General features: G+C 33.8%; 1 protein-coding gene across 4 annotated transcripts in view; it reads left to right on the top strand.

Annotated features, from left to right (window-relative positions):
* Positions 1-3,838: 3,838 nt before the first annotated feature.
* LOC138693158 (lachesin-like) overlaps positions 3,839-26,153 on the top strand; it is a 1,789,721-nt gene continuing 1,767,406 nt past the window's right edge. For 2 of the 4 annotated variants that reach the window (XM_069816849.1, XM_069816851.1), the window contains exons 1-2: positions 3,839-4,010; positions 19,675-19,771. The gene's annotated coding sequence lies outside the window, so the exon portion shown is untranslated. The remainder of the gene's footprint in view (positions 4,011-19,674; positions 19,772-26,153) is intronic. The other 2 variants (XM_069816848.1, XM_069816850.1) reach the window with 1 other exon arrangement.

Here is a 26,153-nt window from a genome sequence, read left to right as displayed (position 1 = left end):
CCAGATAATCACAAAAACAGGTTGAAAGTATTAAAAGATATAGTATAAAATAACGTTAAAATGTACAGATTTGTCAATTACATGAGGTTAAAACAAATAGTATCTAAAACGTAATATTGCTAAAATCATTGACACTGTAGAGTGGATTTGCCATCAATGTCCTTCTCACCATTCTTCTGAAAGTATCCTTTAGCATGCGCAAAGTCCCTTCATCTGTCCCTTAAGATTTATTTTTGTCGCTCGTTTTCCGAAACTTTAAATTTTATATTTATTTTCCCTTGTAACTAAATTAAAAAAAAAATGTTTCAATAAAACTATGGATGTTTCTTTGTTTTTACTATTTTAGTAATATAACTAGAATCTTTGCTGTTGCATTGCTATTTACTTATATTTAAGAGTAATGAAAATTATAAAATAATAATGGCGTGTATAAAAATGAAAGAAAACATATTTTTTACAAGAGAGAAGTAATAGATATTAGTTTATATTGTGCATGTAATAATTAAAAATATTTTAAAGAAAGAAACATTAAAAATTAATACATTTGTGGACAATATCAGGGAAATGCATGGTGACTGCTCAATTTTCATTAAAAAATCTTGGAAATTAATTACTGTTAATTAGTGACAGTGCATTGGAAATCTTGAAAATGTAAAATTAAGAGAAAGAATGTATTGTAATTATGCAAAACTTCACTTGATCAAGACTGAAAAATACTGAGATGTAAGGTGATAAAATTACACTTAATTTATTCAATTGAAAAGTTATATCTCTCCCCTTAAAAGAACTCGAGTCTATGTTTTGTTTTTGTATTATACATGGCAGTAATATTTTACTGACTATGTAGAATTAAAATAACTACGAGAGGACGAGTTTATGGGGAACATGATTCTATAAATAGTTGAGATATGTATTTGTGTAGTTCCTATAGCTACATAGACAAATTGTTTTCGAATCCAGTGGTACATATAATTCACAAGAATATATGACGATTAAAATGTTGAATGAAATATGGAGTTTTAATGAAATGGATGACTTAATTTAGTTTAATCCTCGTAACATACTTTTTAATGATTTGTTTCTGGTCTAGTGTAAAGCTCAACAGTATTTTGAATTGTTATGAACATAGATCACGACAAAATGTGGCCGTCAATTAACCCTAACAAGAGTAAAACCCATGTGTAAATTAAACTTTATTGGCGCCAATCGAATGTACATTGATAAACAACTTCGTGTTGATAAAGATCTCCATATTTTAATGCGCGACCTTTCGCTAGGCAATAATCATAATTTTGGATTTATTGCAGTACGCTAGAAACGAAAAAGAAGTGTGTGTTAAGAGATTAGAGAAGATGAATCTCAAATTTAATAATTTCCGTTTCCTCAGATTGTTTCTTATGCTCTTTTCTGAAATTTATGCCACTTCTAACGATATCACTGGGCAATGATATAATACAATGTAACATTCATTGAGACTGTTAGGCCTATATAGATTCATTTTTTTATTTCTTGCATTAAAACGAACAGTTGACAAAGTAAGAAACATCTCGTTACCGTAAAGTAGAAAAGGATTAAAAAGGGAAGGATAAATAATAGACAGGAAACATTAAATCAGTAATTCGAGATAATGAATATTTTTTCCTATCGCCACCATCATCATAGCTTTCATTCTTATCGTCGAATTATAGCTGGGCCTCTTGTGGCCCGTCTCATCTCAGAAATCTTCCACAAACTGTTATTAAGACTTCTTTATACTACTTTGTCTATAATTATTTTTACACGTCACGCATTATGAGATAATTAGTAAAATATTTTAATAGGAATGTGCTTATTTACATTTTCTTAGCCACCGGCGTGGCTCAGTCGGTTAAGGCGCTTGCCTGCCGGTCTGAAGTTGCGTTCGGGCGCGGGTTCGATCCCCGCTTGGGCTGATTACCTGGTTGGGTTTTTTCCGAGGTTTTCCCCAACCGTAATGTGAATGCAAGGTAATCTATGGCGAATCCTCGGTCTCATCTCGCCAAATATCATCTCGCTATCACCAATCTCATCGACGCTAAATAACCTAGTAGTTGATACAGCGTCGTTAAATAACCAAATAAAAAAAAATACATTTTCTTGAAAATACAATCGAATATTCGGAGTATGGTAATTTGAAATCAGAGATAATTTTCAATACTGTTAAAGAATGATTATCGTATTTAGCTCTCTGTGACGATCAAAATTTGATTAAAGTGCTCATTTAGGTTGTATAGTCGAAATCAAGTGGGAGTAACTTGTTTTCGATTATGATGACATAATAGTAAAAATATGTAAGATAATGGTGATGTTGATGCTAGAGCAATTACGAGTACATATGGATAATAGTGACAATGATGTGGTAGTAATGATATGTATGTAATTGTGATGATGTAAAAGTAATGATAATTTTGATACTAGTGATATAGGCCTAGGCTATAAACTGGAAGTGTGAACAATTGGATCTCAGTGTTACAATTACATTAAAATAATTTTTTTTTACATTATGTGCAAAGGAGTGTTAGTCTAACGAGCGTTTGCTCATACAGGGGTAAATTCCTTAATTAGTATTTGTTTTACGTATATAATAGTTTCTTAATGTATTTGTTTAATGTAAAGAAATAAATTGTTCTTGTTAGAAATAAACTAGTTTTTGGAGATGCTAACCTTACTCAGTATTACAAATACCATATGTATTGTAAAGTGTTTTATTGAGAATCGAAACTTAATTATGTTTACGATAATTGTACTTTAGAATGGAAAAATGAGATGAATTGCAGTTTTCAGTGTATAGTTTAAAATTTTCGTGTGTATTGCAGATTACGTTTTTCTATTAAGTATATTTACGACAGTGTAAATTCTGCTACAAGAAATAAATAGTGGCATATTTTTCGGTAAGAGGAATTCACGCTAAAGAATGTTAAGTAAAGAATGCTCTCGTCTATTGTGAGGCAATTATTTTAAAGTCGTAATTAAAGAAAACTGCAAGAAAGGGGGTCGCATAGAAAAAAAAAAGCTGACAAAATTAATTTTAAAACCGTTGATCTGTAGAGATGTAACAGCAACAGCAGAACTTTTTCTTGCATCGACCAATGCTTCACAGCAAGTGAGTACAATGTTCATTTTCACCATCATCAGGGCCAACAATTTGCAAACCGCAGAGAGTGTTTAATCGCGGGGTATGGCAGCGCTGTTCCAACCAGACCATAAAGTTTGTTTTTGCGCTGAAGACTTAGACCATTGCGGAATTAGGAAGCAAAGTAGCAGAAGAGAAAAGATTTAAGCTACTAGACGAGAAGAAAAGGGAGGAGAATCGGGAGAGGAGAGAAGGATACGCACGGAGAAGGGTAAAAGTAGCGCGGAATAAGGGGGAGGAGGGAGCCTTGCGTTTGTACTTGATGAAATTGCATTCCAGTGCAGGCGGCCGTAAGGGAACATCACTTCCACCTCGTGGGTCGGGAAGCAACAGATATCCGTCCTACAACCCCCCTCCCGCCATCCCTCCTCCCCCCTGTGGGGGCGGAGTGGCAGTGCGCAGACCCGCTGCTCTCCCGTTCGCTTCCTTGGAAAACTCCCCACGGCACTATATTCTTACTGCCGGTGTCCCTAGCCAAGAGTCGACTCAAGTACTTCTTGATCCTCCGATCCAGGAACGACGACAACTATCCTATCTCTCTTGCGTTTGACCCGGCCCACCACTCCAGCGTGTTCGGGTCAAGTCGGGGGTGTTCGGACGCGAGCGCGCCTCCCCCGCCCCCCAATCCAGCACGGTCGCGGACGGGGTGCTCTGCCGCCTTGCGATGTGGAGCCAGTGCGTGGCAGCTGCCGCTCCGGGTCGTTTTCAGTGTGTCGAAGTCTCTTGGCAGACTTCAAGTCGTATATAAACCTTCCCCCTCCTTAACGCGTGTCGCACCGGCATGTTACGTTACCGGGACATTAATTGTGAAAAATAGACAGCTTTGCTTTTTTTAAGATGTTTTAACAACATCGGTGAGGTGAGTCTTCAAACTTCAATTCAAGAACATCTGTTTTGATTCCCTTAAAAATTATACTACACTTTTTTTCTGAGTATCAAAGCTGAAAAGTTTTTTTTTTTTTTTTTTCCGCTGCGTGATTGATATTTAAAATAAATACAGGGGGATATTTTTAAAGAAATGTATCGCGAGATCTCAAAACGCGACCGACAACAATGCAATCAGCGGCCGGTGCGAAGCCATGCCGTATTACCGCACGTTTCTTTAAAAATACTCCCTGTAGAGAACACGTCAGTGACAACTTTTAAAAATCTAGTATACACGGTGATTCAATTATGAGGCCTTTGATATGAAATACGGTAACCTTTTTACGTGATGATAACCTCTAGAGCGCAATGCAGGGGAGCAGGGTGAGATACATGCGTCGTCGTCGCCCCCCCTCTCCTCTTGTGAAACACGGACGAAATATTAATTTGCTCTCCCTGTACTGATAAAATTACGTTAATTTGAAAGGGATTTACAAAGTAATATAACTGTGTTAGGCACTGCATTGGATACTTTAACGCAATTTTAGTTCTCCATTAAATTTAAGACTCTTTTCACGACAAGCGAAATGTTGCTAATTTGGAAGAGAGTTCGTTAAGTATGTTTTGATGTAGCTAATGCTGTTTTCTTAAATTATGAGAGGTGTTTTTAATTATTCGTTCCTTGTTAGATGAATACTAACGTCAAGACGTTATCCATGAATGTAAAAAATTAGTCCGTGATTAAATTACTTAACACGGTTCAAAATTTTATCAACGTCATGACAGTGTTTTGTGATAGTGTAATAATGGAAGTGATTTTAAAGTTTTTTTTAGCACAAAGTGAACACCATCGTTTAAATCTTCAACATTAAGCATGGATATAAATTCATGAATATTACAGTTTATGACAATGAGGCAATAATTATTTAATACAGAAGAAATGCTTAAGCGAATCTGCAAGAAGACAAGAAAATTGCATACAGTGGCTATATGTTTTCAAAATAATGCAACAGAATTATACGGTTAATTGAAAAGGAAAATTTTACCATGTTTCGTGAATGAAATCTTCTTAGTCTGAACTTCTAATAAGTGTGTACATATAGGCGATAGTGTTGGAAGGAGATTTAATTCTGGGACCCAGTTTCCATCTGGGTATAAGGTGGATTGTATTGGAATAGAGATCCCTTCTGAATGCCATCTCCGTAGTGTTCGCTACAGCCAAGACTTTGAATAGACCTGCAGACAGGATGTACACTCAGGTTAATTGCTATGACAACAATACAAACTGGAGGATGCTTGAGTCGGCCTGAAATTAAAACGTGTTGGGGGATATTGTTGCTCTGTTTTGAAAGTGTTATCGTATATTTTCTCATCTCACTATTTTTCTTTCAAATTCTAGTATCTTTTCCGATAAAATTTAACTGCATTATTTTAAAATCGGCTTTTCATTTTTAGAATCTTCTGAGTAAACGTCTTGATCATGAAACACACCATAAGATGTATCTTACGTCAGAAGTCGTTTTAAATATGAGTAGCTTAATATCAAAGACGGAGATCTGACCTCAATCGAAATTTAGATAGCTGTGGTTTTTTATACAATTTTTCATGCTCTTTCCAGTTATAGTGAAACCATATGAAAACTCTAACACTACATTTATAAAATAAATTGTGTTAAATATTACAAAGAACACTGTGAATTAAAAAATTGCTTCTAGATCAAAACTATGGAGACGACAAATGTCCGTCTTTGATATTAAGCTACTCATATATTTTATGATAACAGCAGCCCTTGAATTTTACAATATATATTATAATATACATTATTCTATTAATAGACAATTTCGACATCATAATTACATAACAGTGATATCATTTACCTACACCCTATTCATTGAAAGAGTGGCATAATCTTTCCTCATACACGAGTAACCCAAACCTTAAAAGAAAACATTAATCATTTTTCTTCTTCCTAATATATTTATACATAGAGGGAGATTTTTAAACAGAATACTTATTCTGGACGAAAGAGAACTAAACGTATAATCTGTTACTTTTTAGATGCGAAATATTTTCAATGAGGACGTAATCCTTAGCAGAATCGTTGTTTGTTCTTTCCTCAAAATAAAGTACCATTTCTAAATAACGACAATGAAGTTAAATAGGTCAATTTTGTATTTAAACATAATCGCAAATAATCTTCAACCATAAACGAAGGAACTAAATTATATTTTCGAGCTGAATTAAAATAGACAGCTCCATCTACAAAGCAGAAATAGCTGGTAAGGTTACAAAAATAAATGAGTAGGTACAAATCGCACTTAATTGTAACTTTTTTATGTACACAAAAAAACAGTATCATAAAAGCAGCAGTGGCCTACTTTTTGAAAGTGGAAGAGATTAATCCTTAAATTGGCAAAACTTCATTTCTCACACTAGTTTATTAAACCTTGCCGGACTGTAAAGAAAACATCTATCGCAATGTACATATTTCATATGTTGTACAATATTATAGTATTGTGAAATTTTAGTTTTCCTACAATTTTTTTTCTATTGTTCTATTAAAATTATAGCATAAATAGCCTATTAACCTGTTGTATTCTAAAGGATACTTCGTCAATTTAAGGGTTAAGTGACCTACTAATTGTTTCATTCTTTCTTAAGCATTGTTTTTAATAAATTATATTAAAATAAGACATGGGTATTACAGGATTGAAATAAACATCTCTTAGCAGTTTTCACACTTATTTCTAGAGTAGTTAATTATTTCTAATGAAAGCTTAACACAAAGACAAGTAATGCCTCTAAGAAAATAAAGATTTGATGTACGTGTAATGACGAAATTATCGGTGATTAGCCAATATAAAACTATGAAAAGCTGTTGTAAATTAATTCATACTGTCTGAAATTATTTCTCAACTACGAACAATGATATTTTGTAATATTTATATTAGACTTACTGCAGATATATTTTTCCAGGGAGAAATATATGTTATGGTTCTTTAATTTTATATATTTTAATTAATATTTTTAGGCCTCTGTACAATATATAGGCCTACCACTTCCATTTTGCTATACGGATTTGAAGTTTTTTTCTTCCGAATTTTTCTGTCAGATCTTCAGTCGGAAACTTGTGTACCTACTTATATTTTTATAATACATTGGGACATCATCCAGAATCCATTCTTTTCACGTGGCTGTGACGTTTAACTTATAAAAGTCTATTCCACATTGTCAAAAAATGTAGGCCTATTTTAAACTGCTCAAAATTTTTTAATGCAACTTTACGGAAAATAGTTAATCTACTTGTTTATAATCCTGCAGAGTTCGTTTGTTTTTAACTCTGTTTTTAAAAGAACAACGCTTAAGTACGTTGGTAAATAACTGTTGAGTGAAGGTAATCATAGGCTAAAGCCTCATTTATTATCTCTCTCATCATTCCAGTCCGACTAGCCATTATTTAGTAATTAGCGGCCATAATCAACGAAGTTCCCATCTGTAACCGTAGGCAATTCATAATAATCTCTGTTCGTGTGAGAAATACGAGAAAGGTGTCCCATTTTACCGAAAGAACCAAGTCTAAACTCGATGCAAGGACTTTAGAATGCAAAGCTAACCGCACAACTATTCGTGTGTTCTATCCGAGACTGTGGAAGGTGGTCTGATGCAAGACAAAACAATCTGAGACACCTAGTGTACCCCCTCCCTTACTCCCTCACTCGTATGCACCACCGATCTTGAATGCTGAGATTGGCCCCAGGAACTTCAGACATAACAAATGTTAATGAAACTCGTGTGAATGGAAACAATAGTAGCAAACGGTTCCGTGCCTCAGGATAATGCGGATTGTGACCTAGTAACGGCGAATAGCATAACAGATTTGTGGTATTTACCTTACAACAAATAATTATCATATGAATTAGAACGTCAAAGTGACTATAGTTTATTTAATAATTTTTTCTACGCTTTAAGATATAACGAATGCTCTGACACTGCTTATAGGACGTAAGCCGTTCTTACACTTCCAAAAAAAATCCTTTTTCCGGGAAAATAGTCATCTTATTCATCATACTCCACGATTTATGAAAATTTCCTTGCTCTATCTTCAATATTATAGCTTTACGTTTAAAACACTAGGTATGAAATACTCGGTTGAAGAAACATTGAGGACGAAATCAATTAAACATGGTTCGAGAACCACTTAACTTTTCGTTATTGAATGTTCCAAGTTACATCAATTCATTTCATTTTTATTTGTCCACGAAAGAGTTAAAACCATAGGACTTGTCAAAGTAAAAGAGAGAGAAAACAATAATTAAAATAGATAAAAATACAATAAATTAGGACCAATGTAAACCTATACGTATTTCATCTAAATCCTAGGGACAGAGGCTTGTTATTTTTTTTTTGTGCGAGATCGTGCGTATTTGCTTGGTTTCCGCACAAAACCAATCCATTCCCATTCAGTATTCCCAACCTAACACACATAACAATTTCTCTCTTCTTACCGCTTAAGTGACATATTGATTTTACTGCTTTAGGATTTTAACATATTATTTTTAGAGACATTCAATATAGTAATAATTATAAATTGGAAACTTACCACTGCAATTTCACCTAAATTGCACTGTTAATTATTTTTTTTTAAATATTTGCAAAAATTAAGTAAACTCTACAACTCCACTAAAGTTACTGCATTCGTGATGCAAGCAACATTAAGGAAGCCGTGAAAAAATCAACAAGATTCCAGACTACGTTTCGCTTTTTCAAACTTTTCCTCGAACATGAAAACTTCAACATACCGCTCTTGTAACGCATATTACTATTATGTATCTTTTAAAATATCTTAAATCATTCGTATTTTTAATTTCATGAGGCAAACCATTATATATTTTTAAGCCATACACCATATACGTTTTGTTGAAGCTTGTCAATCGATGTGCTGGAAAATTAAAATTTTTCTTAAAACCAGTGTTGTAATAATGAAAATCACTATTTCGGTAAAAATGGTTCTTATTAGAATGTATTAATTCTCATCATCAATAACAGTCTTGGATTAGGCCTCCTGGCCTGTTCCGCTTCCAGAAGAAAGTTGATCTTTCCATCTCTTCCTTGGTCTTCCGATGTCTCGTTTTCCATGAGGTGCATAGTCCAATAGTCTCTTGGGTAACCTATTGTTAGGCATTCTTAATACATGTTCATACCAGTTGTTGCGGTAAGATTCTATAGTATCCGTAATGGTGGTGATATTCAATTCTGTTCGGATGTCAGCGTTCCTTTTATGGTCATAAAGAGTATATCCTGCAAGAGGTCTTAGCAATCGCATTTCAGCAGCTTCTATTCTTCGAAGTTGTTCTTTCGTTAATGACCATGTCTCTGATCCATATAATAATGCCGGGACTGCCATAACTTTATAGAATTTCAAAATTGTTTCTGGTCGAACTTTCTTTGATAGGGTTGATTTGATTGTCCTTAACAGTTGCTGAAATTTGGCAAGTTTAATATCTACGTCCCTGGAGTTTATATAAGAAAGATTGCAGCCAAGATAGTTGAATGTGTTGACTTGTTCTATTATTGATTGCAATTATGGATCTTACATGATTCTTTCTTTGGAAGGCCAAAGATTCTGGTTTTATTTATAGAGATTTCCAAATTATAATTTTTTGCTATATTGTATAGTGTGTGTATTGCTTTTTGTAAGTTGTCTTCAGAATTTGCTAAGATTATCTGATCATTTGCTTAAAATAATGTGTTAAGTGCGAAGTTGTCAATCATAAAATATGTGAGCAATTCGTCTTCCCAATTTTTGGCAATGTTATTTATATAAATATTAAATAAAGTGGGTGACATTGGGCAGCCTTAATTCTATTAGCTTAAAAATATATAAAGCATAAACTGTTAAAATATTACATCTCTTAAAATATTCCCTACATGATGTACGATTATCAGCATCTGCCATGCATCCCACAACACGCTTCTGAGCAATAAAAACATCACCCATCTTCGAACTTGACCCCCAGAAGCATATGCCATATGATAATCTCGATTCTACTTCAGCATAATAAAAGGGCAGTAAAGTTCTATGACACAAACAAGATCTCAAATTTCTAATTATGTATATGTAATGTTATATTTTTACTTTCTTATTAGAGAAATTAGTTAGATACATAGAGTGTTAGTTGAGAGGCCGGAAGGAAAAATACCTAAGGGGAGGCCGTGACGTAGATGGGAGAATAATATTAAAATGGATTTGAGCGAGGTGGGATATGATGGTAGAGACTGAATTAATCTTGTTCAGGATAGTGACTGATGGCGGGCTTATTTGAGGTCGGCAGTGAACCTCCGGGTTCCTTAAAAGCTATGAGTAGAGCTCGGATGTTTAGGCATTTATAACAGTTAAAATAAGCAGCCGAAAAAGGCAATGAAAATATAAAAAACGACACAATAATCTTTGAAAAAGGCATTATAAACTTTAAAGAGGCATAATATATATTTTGGCAATAAATTTAAATTATATCAACATAACTATGAGTTATATTTAATAAATAATAATAATAATAATTATTATTATTATTATTTATTTATTTATTTATTTATTTATTTAATCTGGCAGAGCTAAGGCCAATAGGCCTTCTCTTCAGCCCAGCCAGACTCTAATTCTAATAGAATACAATTGGTTACATAGTTATTACATTAAATATATAGACCATAAAACAACATGAAAGTAAATAATGAAAGTTGGATAAGTAATGTTAGTGAGACAATAATAAACATTGGTAAGAAATAATAATAATAATAATAATAATAATAATAATAATAATAATAATAATAATAACAATAATAGTAGTAGTAGTAATAGTAATAATAATAATAATGAGATAATTTAAATATTCTGTGATATATATATATATATATATATATATATATATATATATATATATATAAAACCATTAAACATGATTTATTTCGTAGATGACACATGTTGACATGATTTTAGGTAAATGAACAATATTTTATAGAATGAATCTAACTCACGAACTTGAAAATGTTGAACTAACCATGTAAGTTTGTTTGTGTGCGTTTCTCTACGTTAATAAAATTTAATAAATCTTAACTAGCTTTCCTTTAAAGGCTTGGATTTCATAACCTTGTTTGATGTTAAAAGTACATGAAGAAGTGTTTAATTTTCTACCGAGATATATTACTCAGTTCGGCTTATATTGCTTTGGCTCTTTACTGCAGAGTGGTATGCAATTTTATAAAAAAAACGGAGTCGATGAAGATTTAAATTTATCAATTTTTGTCTGAAAGGAAAAAAAAGAGCCCATAACTGTAATTCTCTTGTTTTAGAAAGTAAACATAGTTACATTAGTATACGAAATACGTATGTAATTTATTTCTAATGACAAGTACTTTATGGTTCTATACAACTACGGATCAAGAAAATAAATGCAATTTTTTGTTCTCGTCTTTTATTTCCTCAAGATAAATGATAAAACTAGAGAGAACGAAATATTCAAATCACATTAGGCCTACCTTCTGTCAAGGTCACATTTCAATGCACTTCGACGCCTGTTTCATGCACGAAAGTGACATGTTCTTGTAACATTATGCTTTACAACGTGAATTGTTGAATTATGATTGTGTGAAGAAATATGCTGTCCTTTTAATATCGCCAACTTCTGTTTTATTATTAGTTTGCGTGAAGCATTTGAGCCTGATAAGATTCACGAGTGTAAGTTATAGTTGCATTTCTTCTAGCACTCATTAATTTAATTCGTCAATTCATTACATGCAAATTATTACTTTGTGGGAACATGCAGGACTGCAGTTAACGACTTTTCTCTTTAAATGTCTGGGGTTGCTATTTCCGAATCCCGTATATTGAATTAATAGCTTTTACTTAACTTTGTGTAGTTTATTTCTCAACACAAGTAAAGAAATTGTATATTATGTATAATACACATTATATACTTCCATATTTATTATGCCGTCCTTCGTCGTGATTTAAATGGAGTCATATCCGACTACAAATCAAGCGGGGCAGGCTTCCATTGCGTCAAGATAATGTTGATTTTAATTTTACGGGAATTGAGTAGATATGTCCCTTGTCTTCTGATGAAACTAGAAACAAAAATAAAAACAAGTGATAAATGTCAAATTTAAAACATATTAGAAGTTTCAGACAGGATTTTCCACTGCACCTACATTATTAAATGTACATAAAACAAAGTAGATAGTTTCTGAATGAAATGAAATATAATGTACACAAAATGAATTACAGTAAACAAGGACATAAAGTTTAACACATACAATACGTTAATAATGTAGATTTCGCAAGATGATTTGTAAAGGAGTGCTTTTCTTTTGAACAATATTTGGAATGATTTTATACGAACATTTCAGATTCCTAATCTGAAAGAACTTTTATAGGACAACAGCTTATAAGAAGTAACACAGTAGTAGATAATTTGTATAAACAAAAGCCGCCCTAAATAAGGGTTCGATAGATCGGCCTACTAATCAATTCATAAAGAATAATAAGTAAACGAGTAAATTAATTTAACTATCATACGAAGGTTGGGGCAACAGTTATGACAACTATTTTTTGTCAAAGTTAAGCGATAGTATTACGAAACGACGTATGGCATTCAGTCTGTGATCGCATCACTAGGTGGCGGTGTGATGTAGGCCTATAGTTATCGCACAGAGTGATGTGAATTAAGTTGTGAGTCGACCGTCGTGCCGTACATCAATAGTATGAGTATTTGGTCGCATCACTAAATAGCAACGCGATGGTTATCACACAGCAATGTTACTCGTAATGCAGGTGTGAGTCGACCGCCGTGCACAATGGATGTGATCTGGTGAGTTTTTAGGGTGAGACCTAACTGTGCTGTAAGCCCAATGCTACTCCAATTACCGTAATAAACACGAGTAGCATGATGCTGTGTTGTTTATAGATGCTTGATCACTAATTTACCCTAACCTATTAGTACACATACATTGTCCTTTCATTTTCATATTTCAAAATTTCGAAATCTCGCATTCTCAAAAAAAAAAAATTCTATGGCTTTTGCCCTGTACCTTGTTTGAAGGTAGAAAAGTAAACACGACTAATTAAGTAGGAAAAAATATTGGGTATTATTGTTTAGTCAACTGTCAGAAGACAGGTCTGAACCTTTGAACCTCATGAGTAGAGTGGGTGGCCAGTTCATTTTCCGCTACCGTATATTGGATATATTGAATCAAATTTTCAAGCATAATCAGGTTGGAGAAAGGACAAGTTTTGTAGTATATACAAATTGAGAAAAATTGAACAATTTTAAGCTTTCTTCGTGGTAGTGAAATTTGCATACTTTTAAAATAAAATTTAGGAAGATTATGTACTACAGAAATGAAATGTTTAACGTTGAATAACATTTATCCAAGAATCTACACTAGACATAAAATTTAAGTCTCATTGGAGCGTAACACTTTTTTAGTTATTTAACGACGCTATAACAACTACTAGGATATTTAACTCGATGGAATTTGTGATAGCGAGATGGTACTTGAAGAGATGAGGACGAGGAATTGAAAATTACATCTATTTTAAAATAATCAGAAATTGCAAGCGAAAACGGATAGAACATAAGTATATATATATGCTAGTATTTAGGATTTACAACAGAATCCCTCTAAAAATTTTGAACTACCGTTGCGGAGAAAAGAGAAGACTAAGAAGACCCAGAAACATGTAACTGACAATTTCATTGTGTGTGCCGAAACGGACCACCTGCTAGAATAGTGGAGGATTACGATGTTGATGATCCTTTGTCTCGTGCTTGTAGCTCGTCTTGAGATTTGGTCTGGCCAGAAAGTCCGCTGCTTATTGAAGTTTAGTGTCACTTCACAGCTGTGCAAGAGTGAAGGCCAACGCACGAAATATACAATAATGATGGGCAGTTCTTTTTCTTTATTGGTGATTTGTATGTTAATTTGGCGAACATTTTGTAAATAATGGGTGTCACAAATATATGAGAGGATGGTATTTTTTAAAACTTTTTTCCTATTTGGTGTAAAATATTAATTTTTTGTATGTATAGCGCTCATAGCTGTGGAAACTCAACCAAATAAAAATATTTTGAAAAGAAAAATTATTTGGGGGGCCAAATTTGAAAAAAAAATATATATATACCCAATGCAGGATTGTACTAAAATCGATATATCTAAACCGTTTTTAAAGATAGATTCAAACAGTTTTTTTGCAATGTATTTGCAAAAGCATGTTCTACAAACTGTTTGTAACAGAATTTTGATATTAGTCCCTACGTTTGTAAAATAAACAATTAAAATTTAATAACAATTTTCTGATTTCCTTTCTTGCAAACAAACGGACGTATTTTTAAAATTAAATCAATTAACAAAATTCTGTTACAGAGAAAAGTTTCCTAATACTCTAAAGAATATGTGTTCTAAATTTCATGCATGTATCTTTAATAGTTCAGAAATTATATCAATTTTTGTCTGGCAATGTAGCAAAAAAAAAAAAAAAAGAAGTTACTGGAAACCGATAAAAGCGGGCTTGTGATTTAAAAATCCATAGCGCAGGAAGTTTAAAAATGGCGTCTCAACATCCGATAAGGGCACAAATACCCACAAAATGTTATGCAATGCAGTCCACACATATCAAAGGGTATTTTAAAGAAAACATTTTTTTGAAAATTTAATTTACCGGAAACAACAATAAAAGTGGGCGAGTGATTTAAAAATCCATGAGATTTTTTCACAGATTCTTAATATTTTTGACGTGCTGATTTCAAATCTGATAACGGTTTTATTCTCCATGCTCTAGTTTTCATGCAATTCGAACTTTTATGTTATCGACAGGCAATAGATAATATTGTTGAGATATGAATATTGTTTCCGTTATTTCACATCTGATCATGGCTACAAGGATACTTCAATGTATAAACAACCCCGACAGGGAATAATTTCGAGGGAAAAATTGTTCCGGAGCCGGGTATCGAACCCGGGACCTTTGGTTTAACGTACCAACGCTCTACCACTGAGCTACCCGGGAACTCTAACCGACACCGATCCAATTTTTCCCTCTATATCCACAGACCTCAAAGTGGGCTGACAACCGTCAAGCAACCAACTTCGAGTGCACACTAACTCCGTGTGACTTAAATTGTGGTTTTCTGTTATATACCTGAAATCTTGATTTGCAACCCCGACAGTTTCTGCTACATTTGTGGATACTTCATCCTTATTCTACAAAGGCGTGAAGTAACATCCTTTGTGAGGCGCTGTTATAAAGCCTACTTCAGACTTACTATTAAGGACCAAGACAAGAAATGGACCCACACGGTGTGCGTCACAATTGCGAAGAAATGCTGCGCGATTGGACAAGAGGAAATCTTAAGGGTTTACCTTTCGGAATTCCTATGACGTGGCGAGAACCAAAGGATCATACAAGTTATTGATTGCTATTTTTCTCTCGTTAAAAAAAGAGTATTGGCAAGAAACACACACAACATGTTATATCCCAGTATCCCTTCAATAATTCGAGCTACTGTGCATTAATAATAATGATAATAATAATAATAATAATAATAATAATAATAATAATAATAATAGTCTAGTAATCCATGTTGAATCTTTCGTACATTACTTTTAACACTTGGATATAAATAATTGATTAAATGGCGATCTTATTCGTGTTAATTGTGTAAGCATGTGCGGCTTACAGCTGTTTCGGTGCTTCTCCACACCATCCTCAGAGCCTACTAGATCTCGGCGTCATCTCGAACTTCGCTGCCTGTTGTGTGGGTGCGTTCGATTGTTGAAAAGTGTTGAAATGTTGTGTCAAATAGTGTGTGTGTTCTGAAATTGATCTGTGTGTTCAGAACATACCAATGAGCCAACAACATTACAATGAAGAAGTGAACACAATCAAATACATAGCACAGGAAAATGGTTACAACTCAAACATAATAGACAACATCATAAGGAAGACAAAACAAAAACTCAACAAACACACAAACATACAAAACACAACACAAACACAAGATCACAAGAAATACATCACACTAACGTACGAAAACAAAAATACACACAAGATTGCATCCTCATTCAGAAAACAGAAATACTACATAGCATACAGAACAGAAAACACACTACAAAGACATCACAACACACAAACAACACAAACAAATAAATACAACCACACAGGCTTATACAAACTCACATGCAATAGTTGCGACAGTTTCTACATAGGACAGACAGGCAGATCATTCAAACTCGATACAAAGAACACATTAAAGCAATAACCAGAGGACACAATACATCTACATATGCCGAACACATAACTAATGCTAACCACACATACAATAACATAAATACAGACATGGAAATCCTACACATACAACCCAAAAACAAAAAACTCAACACACTAGAACAATATGAAATATACAGACACACTAAAACACACCCTGATCAAATTCTCAACACACAGATCAATTTCAGAACACGCACACTATTTGACACCACATTTCAACACTTTTCAACAATCGAACGCACCCACACAACAGGCAGCGAAGCTCAAGATGATGCCGAGATCTAGTAGGCTCTGAGAATGGTGTGAAGAAGCACCGAAACAGCTGTAAGCCGCACATGCTTACCCAATTAACACGAGTAATATCGCCATTTAATCAATTATTTAATGGTCTAGTAATAATATTATGGTGGTAGTAGCAGCAGCAGCATACTAAAAATCTTTTTTTCTGAGTTCAATATGGAGATATTCATGAAAGAGTAGATATTTTTAAATAATCTTATTGACGAGCACGGTACTGTGGAAGAAGCCGGAAAAATATTATTTCACATGTAAATATTTGAAATCCATCATTTACTCTTCTTCCGTCTAATAATTAAAGCACGCTAGTAAGAAAACTTTCTTGCTTCGCAGAACAATCTAATGTATAGTTAATAGGCCTCAACATGCGCGCTCTTTAATGCAAGCAGGGCTGACGTACCCGTGATTTAAGTCATAGACTTAAAGCTGCACAAACATTACTCATCTCGTTTAGTTGATATTCACGGTGGTGAAGAGGTGCGAATCATTTGGACAGGAGTACCTTATCGTAAATGTAACATGTAAAGTTTTGGAGCTATCCCTTCGATACGTTGCCAAGATCTATCCTCAAGGACTCTTTGTAACGGATCCAATAAATTTGTCTCGCTTTCTTCGTATTTCTTGTGATGAAACAGATAACATAATTCCGAAAATTTGGATGTTATGCTATGCGTCCATGACATGGCAGGAAAAGCAAAATTTCTCTCAACACTGTTTCGGATCTGAATTTTAGGGAATAAAATTGCACAAACATTACTGTATTTCTTTAATTCCACATTCGAACAGTGTTAACGAGATGTAAACCACTTGGACTGGAATACCATATCCTAAATAATAGGCCTACTTAATAAAGAAAATACATTTTGGAGTTCTACAAGGTGAATACTAAATGCCGTCTTCGAAGACCGGAGTGTGATAGAGGATACTGTGGCAATGAAACTCGAGATAGGAACCGTCACGGTATGATGATTAGTTATGGAGATATTAAAGACAATACCCAGAAGTCAAATGGGGTAATAGTTATTTTTGATCCGTAGCGCGTAGTGATTGGAGTTAAATGTCAAGAATACAAAAACGATGTGATGTGATGTCCCTGAAATAGTCGGATTTCTTGGCTTCAGCGCAAAAGCTGCGAAGAAAATAACTATCGAGTTTGAACGCCCAAATCTTGGATTTAACGGCTAGCATGGTGATAGCAAGATGATCGAAGACTACTAATATGTAGGCTACTATTCTATTACACACACAAAAAATTGATAACTCGTATGCTAAGGCAGCCTGTGCAACTTTCTCTTTGGTACGGAATATTCAGGGTAGTATGATACATTGATGTATAAATATTTATATAGAGTGAACCGTAAGTAATTCCATTAATTTCATGGGGTTATTTTTTGAGATAATTCAAACAAAAAACTGTAATACAATTTATCTCTTTTTGCTTCCTTTTGGAGATAACGAATGAGACCAAAACGAACTCGTAAATGCAAAATCATTGTGAAAACTATTGCTGTCTCTATTCTTAACCACAATCTATATCTATAATTTGAACTGGCAATGGTAATTACGGGAATACGACTGAATGGACTTTAACGAATGACCCGTCATTTTGAAGCTTGGTATCCAAGGATTTTCAGAAAAATTGTAAGTTTCAGTGAAGCGTTAGTTTTCCTACATAATTTTATTATTTTCCAAAAATCCATCTTTCGTCAGTTTTGAGAACTAATTGCATTTCAGAATAAAACAAAACACACACTACAATAAACAATAGACTATTACAAGAAGGCCATGACCTGTAGGATTGCTGACATATTTAGAGCTCAAATTCAATTTGTTATTAAAAGCTTCAAGACTTACTAAAATAATTTACAAGTCTAATTCTGCGGTATGTAATTTTCTGATTACAGCTGTGTATTGGATATGAAAATCTACAAAACTAGAGGCGATTTGATGACATCATTACCATTAGAAATGAAATATTATTACAGTTAATGCTAGGATGTGACTATTTTTCATTAATATACATATTAATGCTATATTGATGATATGAAAGTGAAACGTTTTGGGATTATATAAGTAGATGTAGAGAATATCTTAAATTAGATCTTCATTTCTATAATATATATATTATAACTTAAGATAATAATATTATTAAAAATCAAATATTTTTATAGTTATTAATCAAGCGGGGTTGGATCTTTTTCATATACTTAATGGCGGTATGGTGTAGGTATTTATATGCGTCATTCTCTTCAGTATTGGCTCGAGAGAGCGCAAAAATTACAGTTCCTGAGGAAAGACCAAAAGGTATTATTTACTGATAAAATAAGAGGCCTACAAAATTTTGTAGTCTCGCGATCATTTCAGCAACATCTCTTAGCAGGATAAAATGATTTTACCCTCTACATTTCAAGCTCTACATACAGCAACTATACCATGATGCTATGTCTATTGTTCGAAAGCATAGCAAACCTGACATTTTTTTAACTTTCACCTGCAATCCACAATGACCTGAAATAGTTATTGTTTTATTCCTACATAAAAAACCCACTGATCATCCTGACATTGTTACTTGCGTTTTCGCGTTGAAACTCAAGAATTGAAGGTGGATAGGTTCAAGAAAAAATATTTGGCATAAAAAACCATTCAGAGAGAGTATGTTTCATTATTATGGAAGAAAATAACTTTCAAAATGTCTGGTATTCTTCACTGAAAATAAATCTGAAAAATTTTTATTTGAACGTCTAATGAGCTTAGTTTGCAGCATTTGCTACACAAGCCACTAGTTTATAAGCGTGACACAGTTACCATAGCAATGAAATACGTATCGAAAAAACCTCTAAACTTTTAAAGCATAATGATATTTCTTATGGAACAGAATTACAGCCTATATGTATAGAAGATGCATCACTTTCAAACTTGGAACTTTCTTTAGAATAACCTTATACTTTAAGTACTCTTAACTTATATAATAAAAATATTGTTCCGACGATATATAGGCCTATATCATATGATCGTCATTGATCTAGTCATCTCTTTTCAGATTCACTGAATGTGCGGTCTGTGACAGGTTTCTGCGAACCTGATAATGATTTGGGTTGATCGTATTGTGAATTTACCCGCTTCACTGCTGTTACACTGTAAGTGAAAGGATGCATATGCTATTGTAGTTACTACTAGTAATAAAACATTTCAGTCAGCAGCTATACTACTCACTGTTCAATGGAAAACAACGGAGTCTTCTAACAAATGTTTTCGGCAGGTGCTACATAACTCTGAGTGATGAACCATAAAAATGACACTTCCAGCACTCCCATCTACACGGGTGACTGTTTCCACTACTAACTTCCTCTAACTGCTGGAACCAAAATTTCAGTTAGACCGGCAGCATAATGCATAAAAAATTCTGTCTCGAACGTTCGTCCAGTGACATTCGTCCGATGCAGTATGCTGCAGCCTTATAAGAATGCGTGTAATCAGTCTAATCACCGACGATCCGAGACAAAACCGTCCTGTCCGAGAAATAATGTTTGATGCAGCCTTCGGACATTTGGTACAATGCATATCGTCCAATAGCAGTAATAATTAATTGACATTTGGCACAAACAGAAAAATCCAGTGACATTTGGTACAATCCAGTATTGTAAAGAGTCCAGAATATTTGCTTCAGTGGTTATATGAAGAAGGATAGGTGGAGCGGAGAAAATTTCTCTCCGGTATCGGGATTCGAACCTGGGTTTTCAGTTCTATGTGCTGACGCGTTTTGTGCTCAAGTGCAGGGTTAATCAGAGAATTTACCTGAAAGTCTGCGTAGTTTGGCAACAGCTCATCGTCAGTTCACCTACGAATACACATACGAACTCGATGTGAATAGCTGCATGCGTGCCTTAGTCACTGTAGTTGGGTTGCCAGACTTCTTAATGGCAGGAATTAACGATACATGTTAATTTGCAAGAAAATCGTCCAAAAAACTGCAAAGAGATAAATAATTGAATTTATAAATGAGAACGAATGAATGAATGAATGAATGAACGAATGAATGAATGAATGAATGAATGAATGAATGAATGGGGAAACAGGGGGGAGGAATATCAAAATGTATACGAAACCAGTCCTTGCAAGAGAGTTTGAGGTTGAGGAAAACTGAATATGTGAGCTCCAAGTCTGTTGGACACTTGTCTCACCCTGAGTTTCTCTGTTCCACTGAAGAAACAATATAGAATTTGAAGTGGAAAGCCGATAATTGACTAATTTGATAGCTACTACATAAATTAGGGAGGGGAGAGAAGCATGTAACGACCATAATTCACCCATGTACCGAAAGCCATATACCAAATCCAAGAATCCTATTTCAATTTTGAATAATGCCGAACTTTTGTGGAGAGGGGACCCATGTCTTTTAGGGCTCATACCGATATTAATTGTCTTTGCGCCTTAGGAAAATCACAGGCAGAAACAGTATTCTATCACTCGTCCCGATTTTCCACTCAAACAAAATTTTTATAAAAATTTAGTTTTTCTAGATTTTAAGCTTTATAAACATGAATAAAATTACAAATCCCATTGGATTTTCTAATTTATTTAAAAGATGTTAAAATCGTGTGTATGTACCGATTTCTATCAAAAGATTCATGTTCGCATTTAGGAGAATATTATTTTTCGTTGCTATGTACATCGCTGGGAAAATAGTGATTAATGTTTTCTGAATTGTGTCCATAGACTATGTAAGTGAATTGTGATGCTCATTGAACAAGAAGTCTTTATTCACTTCTATAATAAGGCACATCCAGATTAAGGAATTATCCGCCCGCACAGATATTCCTTCCGTACTCTGGTCATTCATTAAATGGGTGTGTACATGAAATATAACAACTTTTTCTCCTGCAATGGCATGATTGTTTTAACTCCTTAATGACAAAATGCACGAAACTGTGATATTTTTAAAAAGTCTGTCCAAATTGTTATATTCTGGTTTTACTCTTTTATTTCAAGATCTGCAAAGAGAAAGTGTCTTCTTATACCGTAAAAATTATGTTTCAGTTTATTCATAGAGAAACATTTTTTTAACATTATTGATAGCGAGAAGTACCTGTGTATAGCGATTTCTCTTAAGACCATTTCAAGAATTTAGTTCATATTATCTAAGTGTATGATTTGGTTCAGCTGAGAAAGATGTAGGCTATATTTTGAGGGATATAGGCTAATAAAACTATTGAACGGGAGAGAATGCCTCGAGATCTGTAGCATGGTTCATAAGGGGCCATCGGAAATTTTTGTTGTGTAGCTGAATCGATAGATGACACCAGACAGTGAATGGAGGGAATGCATTCTTACTTACTTGAATAATCATCCCTATGAAAAGTGGTAAGCACAATAAGCCTCAGATCCGAAGCTCCTCCTCCTTAAGACAGAGGGAGAAAAATAAAATTTCGTTCCATTCAAGCTAATGCTTTGGTTACACCTGTGATATTCAATGTTTTCTTCAATTAGAATGCGATTTACCCATGTCCCTTATTTTTTGTTTAAAAATGGTATGGTTTCTCTCACTTTTATTTTCAATAAACTTTAGACTGTTAAATCCGATGGTCGTTGAACGCCAGGATATATCCTCTGAAATAATGCACAGCACTTTTTGTGCGATTTTTTTCGTAATAGAAGTACCATAAGTGAATATTCGCTTTCTAATATGTACTCTATTGCTACGAACTATGCTCAACTCCAATGAATGAAGCTGTATACTAACTAATGTCTAACCTTGACGTCCCATCAGCCTGTGTTATTTGTACATATTACGTAATACAAAACCGTCTCGTGCTTGATTCAGAGGAAATGTCGTATTCGATCTATAAAAGTAAAATGTTGATGGCATTTGTCTGAGCGAAACCTGTTTCCTGGCAAACGCTCTGTACGTAATAGTTCGAGGAATTTGCTGTGTTCTGGTTTAGTCTGTGGTTTATCAATACAGTAGAGCGTCTCGTTTAGGCACAGCGAAAACATAAACAAAGTACAGGTAACGTGTGGGGGGCGGACGAGCCGTACGATAAACACGAGGGATTCACAAGGTTTTAGTTACAACATTTAAGACGGAGCGTTAATTGAAATTATATTTTCCAAAAAAAACACAAAACAAAAGGAGACAAATTACATAACGTTACCATATTACACATTTAAACAAACAAGCAATTGTAACGTTGAAATAATTCAATATAACAAATTAAATTTGCTACTTATATGATGTTGCTTTCAAGCAGCATCTTTTACGGTCATGAATTTCATTATCTGTATGACTAACATAATATCACCGTCTTCTGTGACCGAATTAACAAACATACAATAGGCTATATTGGTCTGAAGTGACAACACTATTTCCTAAAGGTAATTAGCTCTTATCAAAGTTCAATTTATTCAGGCACTGTACCTGACCACTTCAGACCAATATTCTGTAATTTTGTTAATTCGGCCACAGAAGACGATGATATTATATTAGTCATACAGAGAATGAAATTCATAACCGTAAAAATGCTGCTTGAAAGCAACATAATTTAATTTGATTTATTATATTGAATTATTTCAACGTTACAATTGATTGTTTGTTAAAATGTGTATATGATAAAGTTATGCAATTTGTATTCTTTTGTTTTGTGTGTTTTTGGAAAATGTAATTTCAATTAATGTTCCGCCATAGTGTCAGTGAAATGTTTCATAGTTCCAGTGCAGTGATTGAATTGATAGCGAAATGAGTGTAGTGCTGAAAGATACTTGTGCATGTATAAACGTATGATATATCCGTGGTTTTAAGTTCGAACTTAGGGTTAAGATCTGAATTTGATTTACTTTAACTGTGTTATATTAAATAATTCATTTAATTTAGGATGCTCCTTGTTAAAATTATTATATATTGCTACTATTATTTTATTATTAATATTATGAATTTATTATTAATTGTAATTATTGAGTGTAATTAGTTACCACTACCACCGGGTATTTACCCATTTGCAGTGTGAATAAATACATACAATAAATGTTGTAACTAAAACCTCGTGGATCCCTCGTGTTTATCGTACGGCTCGTCCTTTCCCCACACGTTACCTGCACATTTTTACGTTTTCATTGTGCCTAAACGAGACGCTTTAGTGTACTGTTTAGTGCAGAGTAATTACATGTGGATTTATTCGCAGCTTCTCATGTCTGTTAGAATACATGGTTTTTGAAGTATCTGGATTAGCAAACAGCAATATTATGATTTAGGCTTTGTAAAATATTTCAGTTGTGGAAGGTGGTCCTTTAAGTTTTCAGTAAATAGATAAATTTGATAACTTGGATTTTTGTCGTAAGAAGATAATTTCTGAGAATATGATCGTGGATGATACGACAGCATTTACATAATTTAACGTTATTTTCGTTTGTGTAAATTATGCATAATCAGAAAGCGTGTTTAATTTATTAATACCCATTATTATTCTTAGATGAAAAAAACAGCGTGATGTCAAAAACTTCCGACGTAAGTGTGCGCCTAGTATCAGATCGATTAAAATTAAAGTACAAGCGTAAAGTAAGCCTCGACAAGGTTTGAAAATGAACGTAGTAATTTGTTACATGGAATATTGCAGGCTGATACGGTAACGCCTCCTCCAATGAACAATAAATTTTATTCATATACAAATGACGGTCATAATTTATAACTACTTAAAGTCTACTAAGATTTTATCTTTGACAACGAGCCTCTATCAAATGTAACATAGGACGTTACTTTGACAACAAGATGATTTTCATGTCCTTGTCACGACAGTCGACCTCTATCTATGTCAAATTTATGTCTTTAAAATTGGAAATATTATTTTAAAGACACCGGCATAGTATAGTGAAATACATCTTTTGTGTTACCAACATACATAACTGTTCATCTACTCGTACAATTGCACTAGTTAACAATATGCTGCAATGAAAATGGTAAAGAAAGGTCTTCGTCAATTTTTATTCAGTGTAAACTTGAAAATGCTCCATCATCTACAACTTGGAAGACCATCGCAATACTTTTAAAATATTGTAAAAGAAAAGAAGTATAACTTACATTCTCGCAATAGTGATATCGAACAAAAGACTATTTCAATCACTTCCTTAGAAGTTGACATTCTTTTTATTTATAAGTACAGACCCAGAAAAAACAAATTGGGCCGTCTTATTTTACCAAGTTCCAGATACAACTCATTTCGCATGTACAGTAAACAAGAGCGCCTAAATGTATGCTACTTGTGGACAGTCTTGCGAAGCTTGTTGCCTACATTTAGGAGGATTGCTACCAAGACTCGCCCACATTTTGTTTCCGTATCTGTAAATTTGTTTTCTTTAATAATATACCTTGAAAAGAGCACTATGTAAATGGACCGCGGGCGGTACACGAATTTGAAAAAAATATTCGCATGTTAGTCAAAAAGTTAACATTCTTTGACTTACGGTACTTGAAGAAAATGAATTGATGGTATTGTTTTGGAGTATAAATGTGTCTTCAGATTTTTAATATAGGCGTACGTGAATTCAAAACTGTCAAATTTTCTTCTGGAACCCATTTAAAAAAAAAAGAGGTTAAAATAAAAATTAAACTTCGAGAAAGAGTAATGTCCATGGCACTATAATCAAAATATGATCATATGATTGTGTAGGTTAAGTGTACATAGTGTCCATTTAACGAAAATCCCTTGGAATGTAGGGATGAGATGAGCGAGTGACCTTGCGAGAGGCTTCTCACCCCTGGAGGTATCGTAAAAACGACTTATACAGGTCAATAACGGTCACCAGATAAAACGGGCTGTTTTTGAACTCAAGCTTAAAGCCATCCAGATGGCCCCTGAGACTGGAAGAAAAACATGACGCCAGATAACTTCAAACCTGATACAGAGTCATTAAATAATTGATTTAAGAATACAAAAAATGTTGCATGATAGCGTAAGGGTATAATCTGGCAATATCTAAAAAAAAAAAAAAAATAGTTTAAGCTTTTGAAGGGCAAAAGTTAGTGCCGAAGATATCAATTAACAATAACAATATTGAATAGATAAGAGATTTCAAGTATTCAGTATGTGGAGTAGGTAATTTAAAAAATTGGACCCACGAAGGATGCTACATTTCAGTTATATATGTGAGACTATAAAAGGATTCTTTTAAACAAAACTCGAAAAAGAAGCGGTCTTAAAATTTTATGAAGTTTTAGCGGTGTCACGCCTTTCTGTATGGACATTAACAAAGAGTAAAAAATATAATTTTGAGGTTTTATAGATCCGATTTTTAAGAGAGGTTGAGAGAAACGAAAGAACAGAAAAACAGCGCATTGCAGACGTCATGAAAGAACTGGGTATAGGCCTATTCAATTTAAATGATAAATCAAAAGAATACGAGAACAAATATTACAATCATGTCCTGTGAATGTCAAATTACCTCATTCCCAAGAAGAAGTTAAACTATGGTCACAAAGGAAAAGAGAGAGAGAGAGAGAGAGAGAGAGAGCGAGAGAGAGAGAGACTGACT

Source organism: Periplaneta americana, chromosome 17 (genome assembly GCF_040183065.1).
Source record: "Periplaneta americana isolate PAMFEO1 chromosome 17, P.americana_PAMFEO1_priV1, whole genome shotgun sequence".
NCBI classification, from domain to species: domain Eukaryota; kingdom Metazoa; phylum Arthropoda; class Insecta; order Blattodea; family Blattidae; genus Periplaneta; species Periplaneta americana.
This window is presented reverse-complemented; position numbering and strand designations above follow the sequence as displayed.